An 8,989-nucleotide genomic window follows, 5' to 3' on the forward strand; every position below is an offset into this window, starting at 1 on the left:
CCCCCTTTGAAGTGCAAATGCTGGCCCTTCCCTTCAGCCACCCCCCACCCCCACCCCACCCCCCGAATAATCAGTGCCCAGCATCTGCCGCCCGCCCCATCCTGCCCCCCTCGCTGGAAGGGCCCCGCCAGCTGCTCCCGCCTGCGCTCCGGGCGCCCCACGGGCTGAAGTCAGGTGGCTGGAAGGCTCGGCCCCAGGCAGTCCCGTAATCACCACTTAGTGGGAGAGCGAATTAAGAAAACAGTGTTTCATGTGCTGGGCGGCAGCTGCGGTCCCGCTTCACCATTTGCTTAGATACCTGCTGTCCCCACAGGGAATGTGGAGGGGGGAGGGGAGGGGGACCAGTGGCTCTTTGTTTAACCGGCAGCTTACTTCCCGGCAGCCTAGGGCCATCTGAGCTAGTTTACAAGGAGGGGACAGGACGTTTGATGGCTCTGATAAGACTCGGTGAACTTGATGATAAGAAGTCCCTTTGGCAGAAGGGGCGCTCCAGGGACACTGTTTGGCTCCACCTGAAACCCCAGGCCCTGAAACCCCAGGCCCAAAGCAAGGCAGGGTTCTGCTCCAAAAGCCGGGGTTTGGCAGAAGCACGAGTAGGGTGATTGTTGCTGGTACTCGGCTTCTGTGGGGCTGTGGTCACAGCAGCTCATGCAAGCCTCAGTTTTCTCATCTGTGAAATGGGCATCAGCGCTTACTGCGTGGATCGCTGGGAGACAGTACATACAATAGAGCGCACAGCAGTATTGGGCAGGCTCTTTCTCCGCTAGGACTCGGGGGCCCTCGGGAAAGGTTGAGGTCCCAGGACCCCCCCCGGGAGGTGGGCTAAGTGAGGAAAACATCAGGCGTATGGCTGTCAGGGCGGCCTTGGTACTCAGACATGCAGGAGGCGTAATTGCCTCCTTCCTTCTCCTCCTCCCATTCCCTTTCTGCTCCTACTCCACCCTGGTCACTTTACCACTTACCAGGGTCACTTGCCTCTTCCAGGGCCACGGTGCTGCTCCGTCTTGGCTGAGATCCACAGGGCAAGGTCCACAGCCTCCAGCTGCAAGACGAACCAGGCATTTCCTGAAATGCAGGATCTTTGATGATCAAACCATGGGCCGTGGCGCCTGGGGCTTGCGGCCTAAAGACCTAGCCAGAGCTGGGATGGGGGCTCCCTGTCTCAAGCTTGTCCAACTGCCACCTGGGGCTGTGCCAAGGCTACCTTCCTGAGAACTCCTTGGGGAAGAGCACCCTCTCCTGGAGGGGACAGGGCTATGCCACTGAAACTCGAGCCTGTAGGGTAAAGGCTTCCTGGAGCTGAACTCTGTTCCTGTATCTTCCTCCCTAGGTGCCTCAGAAGCCACAGGAACCCGTCTTGCCCCGAGGCTGTGAGAGCAACCTAGTCACTGCCACCTCTGTCCTCTGAGACCTAGTCCTTGGTGGATATCACATGGCAAGATGAAAGGTCTTCTTGGTCAGTGGGATAATCGGATCTCCCAGGTCCCATGCTGCCACCCCCGTGGCAGCTCTTTTGAGGTGTCCCTGCTAACCTGGTTGGGAGCAGTGGTGGTGGGTGGGGAGAGAAGGCAGTAGAGTCACTATGTTTTGCCTTTTTTTTTTTTTTTTTTGCTCTTCTAAAAAAGTTGTCAGTCCTGACCCCCTCTTCCCTCAGTTTGGTTTAAAGATACAAGCCTGGTAGCCCACTAAGAAACTCTTATGACTCACCTTTATGGCTATGGGTCTCATTTCTCTAGTAAGACTTAAGGTCCTGTTCATGTCTTCTTATCCTAAAAAACATTGTCTTTGGAGAACAAACTGTGAGTTAAACCCGGGTCAACTGTGTACTATCTATGGGCAAGTTACTCAGTATTTAGCTTCAGTGCGGACCTTAATAAAATAGAAAGTATCTCACCAGCCATACAAGAGACATGTTAGCTTCCTCTGAACACTTAAGGCTTAAGATTACAAACTCTTAAGAAACATGAAGTTTTAATATTTCTACCTTGTTTTGAGATCATGCATTATTAAGTGGTTTTCATTTACTTTTGATTTCTCTTACCTCCTGGTGATTATAGGGATGACCCCTGCTCAGAATAATTTAAAGTTGAAAATCAGGGGCACCTGGGTGACTCAGTGATTGAGCATCTGCCTTTGGCTCACGTCATGATCCCGTGGCCTGGGGATCGAGTCCTGCATCAGGCTCCTCGCAGGGAACCTGCTTCTCCCTCCGCCTATGTCTCTGCTTCTTTCTGTGTGTCTCTCATGAATAAATAAATAAAATCTTTAAAAAAATAAAGTTGAAAATCAAAATTAACTGATTTAGTCATTGAGATGTGGACCTTGAATGTCTCCACTGGTGAACAAGTTGATCATCGATAAAATAAGTGTTTTTTTCTTTTTTTTTTTTTTTAATAAAAGGCATATTATTATAGACATAGAAATGAAGGGCCAGAGATTAAACAGTGTTTCAATCAGTAAGAAAGCGGCAAAGCCAGATTCAAACCTAGATATTCTGCTAGGTATTTGGTGATGTTTTCACTTAATGTGTTTAGAGTAGGTATTATCCCCATTTATATGATAAACAGGGCCAAAGATGGTAAATAACTTGCCTAAATTCTCATAATATAGTGGTGGAACATAGATTTCCTCTTGCGGGCCTGTTGTTCTCCAAAGCCCAAGATTAATCCACACAAGGCTGCCGGAGTCTGACAACTCCTGACAAAGAAAGAGAACGACAGAAGGGCACTCAACTAGATTTCAGGATTCCTGAGTTCTAATCCCTGTTCTACCAATAAATCCAAGTAATTATTTCACTTTCCTGCTTCTTGGATAAAAGGGAATAATGTTATTCTGGCCTATCTTGGGGTAGTTGTAAAGACTATTATGATATGGTGGGCTTCAGTGGGGCTGGGAGATAGTGCGGAAAACAGCAATACACTTGGGTCTTCCGAGAGCCTATATAAGCCTCTATTCCTTATTTCTTCCCTTTACATGGCAGCAGCAGAGAAGTACATGCTCTAGTCTCTTGAATCTGTGGTGACATCACTTCTGGTATGTTAACCTTTGGGTTTCAGTGTAAGAGAAAGACCAGGAAACAGAGCAGACAAGGTGGGACTAGAGAATATTGCTTGATCTTCTGAGAGAAGTGTCCTGGGTTCCCAGACCTGGAAAAACAGGAGTTCTCCTTTTCCAGTCTTCTGCCCAGGTCTGTCGAGTAAAGAGATACTTCCTAAGAAACTTATTCTATCGTATTCTAGAAAGGAGTTCACCACTTTCAGAAAAATTGATCAGTAGAGCCATGAGTTTAGTGGTAGACTTGTCTTGGGTAAAATGTTTCATTCATTGTGTGAAAATTCTGTTGCTGGCTTAGAATCCTGGAGTGACATTCCTTGGAGATTTGTCTGATGACGTATGGGGGGCAGGAAAAAGCCCTCATCACCTAAGCAAGATGATAAAAAAAAAGTGCCATTGGATTCTCAGGGGGATCTAGGCACAAGAAGCCTGGCACACTGACCCAGGTCAAATTCAAGATCATGGGATTTATTATTTATTTATTTATTTATTTATTTATTATTTTAAATAATAAATTTATTTTTTATTGGTGTTCAATTTGCCAACATACAGAATAACACCCAGTGCTCAACCCGTCAAGTGCCTCCCTCAGTGCCCGTCACCCATTCACCTCACCCCCCGCCTCCCTCCCCTTCCACCACCCCTAGTTCATTTCCCAGAGTTAGGAGTCTTCATGTTCTGTCTCCCTTTCGGATATTTCCTACCCATTTCTTCTCCCTTCCCTTCTATTCCCTTTCACTGATCATGGGATTTAGAAATCATGTGGTCTTCTTGGTTCTCCATCCAACTGGTGACCTTAAAGTAAGGAAATATATCTGCAAAGTATAGGTCCTAGGTTTCCAAAAGTAACACAAATGGCTAAAAAGGTTGGGAATTTTGTGGTAACTTGATTTACTTCAATTATTACAACACACATTTTTAAAAATGCATTAAGTTAGCAAAGCTTCCTCCACTCCATGGTATCAGAGGTTAGGATAGTGGTTTCCCTGGGGAGGGAGTGTGGAATGGTTGGGTCACCAGAAGGGAGCATGATGAGAACTTCTGAGGGACTGGAAATTTCCAGTCTATTGAATTGTGTCTGGTTATATAGGTGTATTCACTTTGCGAAAATTCATCAAGCTATATATTAATGATTTATGTAATTTTCTATGTATCTTATATTAATGGAATTTTTTTCTTAATAAAATTAAGGTTTTGTCTTTGACGCTGTTTAGCAAGAAAGAACACCTAATCCTGGTGAGGGCACAGTGAAATGAATACTCATACACCGATGGCAGGACCATAAGTTGTCATAAATATCTTTTAAACTCAGTGTGCCAATATATGTCAAGAGCTTTAGGAGTGTTTATATTCTTTTTCCTATACTTTTGGAAATCTCTTAATATCTCAGAATACAGACAATTATTTATATGCCAACAAATTCATCATGGCGTGAGAGTTAAAACTATCCCAAATATTTAACAATAGAGAAAATATGGTCTATTTTTGATAAAGTGTTATATAGTCATTAAGCTGTCTGAATGCTTGGTAAATGCAGCTTCATAGGCAACTACGGAAAAAGGCAGGATGTAGCACTTCTGTCTCTTTAGTTCCTACTGTATGTAATTAAGCACTTGGTCTCATAGGAAGTAAGGTCTCATTTTTTGAAAAAAGGCATTAAATACATCTTTTAAAAACACCGTATATACGAGTTCTAGAGGTTACTCACTTCTCAAGCAAACTAAATTCTTTGGTATTAAAAAATCCTACCCTCACGCATGGCTGGTAGGAATGTAAAATGATGCAGTTGCTTTGGAAAACAGTTTGGTAGCTCCTCTAAAGATTAACATAGAGTTATCACATGACCCAGCAATCCTACTTCTAGGTATATACTCAAGAGAAATGAAATACGTGTCTACATAAAAACTTGTACATGAATGGTCATAGCAGTGCCATTTAGAAGAGCCACAAAGTGGAAACAACCCAAATGTCCATCAACTGATGCATAAATAAATAATAAATTAAATGTAGTATATCCATACAAGGGACCATTACTTAGTAATAAAAAGAAAGGAAGCATGCTTAGACATGAATGGACCTTAAAAACATTAGGTTAAGCAGTTATGAAAGACCATATATTATATAATTCCATTTATGTAAAATGCCCAGAATAGGCAAACACATAGGGATCAATAGGGTTGGGGAAAAATAGGGAGTGCCTTCTAATTGGTACAGGATTTTTGGGGGGAGGAAATATCAGAATGTACAAAATTGATTGTGGTAACGGTTGCACAACTCTGACTATACTTAAGAACACTGACTGGCATACTCTAAGTGGGTGAATTGTGTGGCATGTAAATTCTACATCACTACAGCTGCTATTAAAATACACACACACACATGCACGCATACACGCACACGAGTAACCATTCTCCTGTATGACCTACAATGGTCCAGATAATGATCTGCCAAAGCAGATTCTCCTGTAAACCATGGCATGCAGCCTGAACCTGTGATTAAACTTCTCCATCCAGCCCTTCCTGGCTTAAAACATCTTTGATGTTCATGTTTATCGTTCAGAATCCTTGGCGAAACACACGGGGAACTGTCTGGCATCGTTGGAGCACTCAAAGGTACATTTCTTGGGCCGAGTCACTCTCCAGATGGCCCAGATAAGAGCATACAGACCTTTCAGCCTTTACCCTGTCCCTGCCTTCAGGTTCGCTTTGCTCAACCTTAGCCTGCTCTCCTCCCTCACCCTCCCACAGCCTGACCACTCTGGTTCCTGAAGTCTTATGATGGAAAAGCATAGAAAGCAGCATGAAAGAAAAGTTTCCTCAAACCTGCCTGCGACCTTGATCAAAGCAGCTGAAGGAGATAGAAGTAGCGAGTGGGCCAATACGGAGGGACTTTTAAGGAGTACTAGAAAGGAACCAGAAATCCCTTCATGGTGGTTGAAGAAACCCAAACAGAACTTTATTTGAAATTATTTTTGTTACGTGAGCTGGGTTGTTTTAACTCTGATACCACTCAGATTAGAACATGTTGCTGTTTTGTATGTATTAAGAGTTTGTAGCTTAGACACATTTCTTGTTGACATGATTCACATCATCTGATATACATAGTCTGTGGGAGAAAGAAGCCATAATTGCCATGGGTTTTGGCTTAACAAGATTAAGTGGGCAAAGCCACAGTTGGCAAAGCCAGGACTGTTCAAACTGTGAAGTTTCTGAGTGGCGGGTATGGGATTCTTATTTCTTTGTACTTACCTGTACTTTCTGAGTCTCATCTGTACAATGAGTATCTATTAGGTAAACCATTAATGAAACTTCCTAGTGCTTGAGTTCTGTCTGAGAGCTACTGAATAAGCAAATCCTGGGGGAAAGTACAATAGAACCAGAGAACAGAATGTCTTAGGTCAGAGCATTTTGAGATTTCCAGTAACCTTGGCTTGACTCAGAGTCCTAGCCTCAGTGGGAGTTGGTCCCGAAGACCATGTTCAGCATTTCCATGACTTCAGTTCCAGAGCTATGCTTGGGAGGGTACTTGATTCTCATAAGCTGAGCTTTTATGGAGAACTTCTCCTCCTGGGGACAGCATAAGGCTTATACTAGAAGTACAAAGATTCCTGTTCTAGAAGGTTAGATATGGGTCTTAATCCTATTCAGTAACTGAGAAGGTAAAAAATTCCATCACCCATAAACAGGTTAACTGAGAAAATTTGACTGAAGACGACTTAAAAGTGACAGCTATCTTTAAAGCAGTGTAGGGTTATCACACAGAAGAGTCCCAGGGAACAGGCCAAGGTTAAAAAAAAAAAAAAAGGTAAAGTTATAGAGCATTTTACCTTGACTTAGGAATACCCCAACCATCAGAGAGGTTAATTCCTTAAGTAGACTGCCTCCTGAGACAGTTTCATGTTCACCAGAACCAGAGTTCCACACTTCTGATGTTTATAAAAGGGCCTTCAATTGTCAGGAGAGCTGGACCTCTGCAGTCCCTCTAACCCAGAACTTCTGAGTCCAGTCCGGGGCTCTTGGCACCAATTTTGGTTTCTTTTGGTTTATTTTTATTACAGCATGGTCCCTGGTAGCCTTCAGGCTAATGTATAGCCCAAAAAACCACCACATGACTCAATGATCATTGACTGTCCTGCTGCCAGAGCTGAAGTGTCCCCATTTCTGGAGCCCCGTGTTGAGCCAGTGCAAGGCCGTTAAGAGCTGCTGCCCTCTTGTGGAATGAAGAATACAACTGTTTAAAAGTTATCAAGACACGCTTGAGGTTATCGTCAGCACATACAGCCTTGTCTTCTTTCCAAAGCTGGACTCTGATACCAAAGTATAAGCCCTGAAATTCCGGACCCTAGCCCCTCAGGGCCTTTTGTTCACATTCACCACAGCATATGTCCCATGCAGTACTGGAATTCTAGTCACAATATAAAATCCTGATTTCCAGAGAGTACTCAGAATCTGTGGATGCCCTTTCAGTTTATGGAGTGAACTTCAGATGTTAACATGCTATGGAAAGAACACTAGATTAACTTTAAAGGTCCAGGTTCTAGCTCATGTTCTGTAATTTGAACTTGAGCAAGTCACAAATTACATTTATAAAATGTTCTAGAGTCTGGAGATGCAATCCTTGGGAAAGCGGTCTGCCAAATAGATGTGCACCACTTATAGCTGTTCATCACAGCAAATGGCCTTACGCTCTGTTCTAGACTAGGGGGCCCCCAGGCTTCTAACAAAGGGAACCAGACAACTGTAGATCTTGTTCATTTGTGTTTTCAATTCCAGATATAGCCGTAGGCAGAGACTCTTATTTTTCCTTCCATAGGAACTGCATCAGAATGATTACAGAGAGATAAGTTGAAAACATTTATTAAGTTTTCCAGGCATGTTTTGCCACTCTTGCTGAGGTTACAAAGCTCTGGAACTGATTAGTCACTGAAAGAGATTTCTCATTGTTTCTAAACATCAAGTCAGTTGCTCACTGTTGCCATTGCAGGGCTTCATATAGAAGAGGGGGCAGCTAAGGATAGGCAGGTGTTCAACCCCAACTTGGTAAAGGGGTTTGGAATAAAACTAGTTGGTAGCTGAATAAGGTAGCTTTTATAAATTTTTATTTTTAAAACCCATTTCTTTGTACTTAAGTTTTCCCCAAATATCATTTTCCCTCAAGACCTGCTTTGCCAAGTTTTTCTTGTAGTCTACAAATGGTACATTTTAGTCTAGAAAACTATTTTCTGTTGTTTTTAATATTAGATTAAGCTAACCCAGAAATTTCCCTTACTTGTGTTAACAATCAGAAAATTTTAAAAGAAAAAAAAAGAAAAATTTAAAAGCACACAATGTTTTGTTGACCTCAGACATCTGAAAATAAAACAGAGCTCAGTGAGGTGAGGTATTTATTACGTTAGTCTGAAAACATTTTTTCACTTACGTGAAATCTCACAAACTGCAGTGACAGTCAACTGCAAGCAATAAATGTTTAATGAGTCATCTAGTTAGCCTGACATTTGAAGATACTTTTTCTCTTCCCAGGTATTTTAAGCTGACTGAAATATTTCCTTTATTAAATGACATAATCACAGTGAGAATCCATGTTAAAGCCTCATTTTAACTGGTCCTTTCATTTGGTCTTATCACTGGTATAAGAAGGTACATCAAGAAAATGTTTCCACGTGGGATGCATGGGTGGCTCAGCGGTTAAGCGTCTGCCTTTGGCTCAGGTCGTGATCCTGGAGTCCCGGGATTGAGTCCCACATCAGACTCCCCACAGGGAGCCTGCTTCTCCCTCTGCCTCTCTCTCTCTGTCTCTCATGAATAAATAAATAAAATCTTAAAAAAGAAAAAAAAGAAAATGTTTCCACTAAAAAATAACTAACAAGAGTGCTACCAAGTCAACTATTCCTAAGTTATATTATGTAAGAATATTAAGTCAAATCTGCCTTAATAAA

The sequence above is a fragment of the Canis lupus genome, chromosome 25 (assembly GCF_003254725.2).
Source record: "Canis lupus dingo isolate Sandy chromosome 25, ASM325472v2, whole genome shotgun sequence".
Classification (NCBI taxonomy): domain Eukaryota; kingdom Metazoa; phylum Chordata; class Mammalia; order Carnivora; family Canidae; genus Canis; species Canis lupus.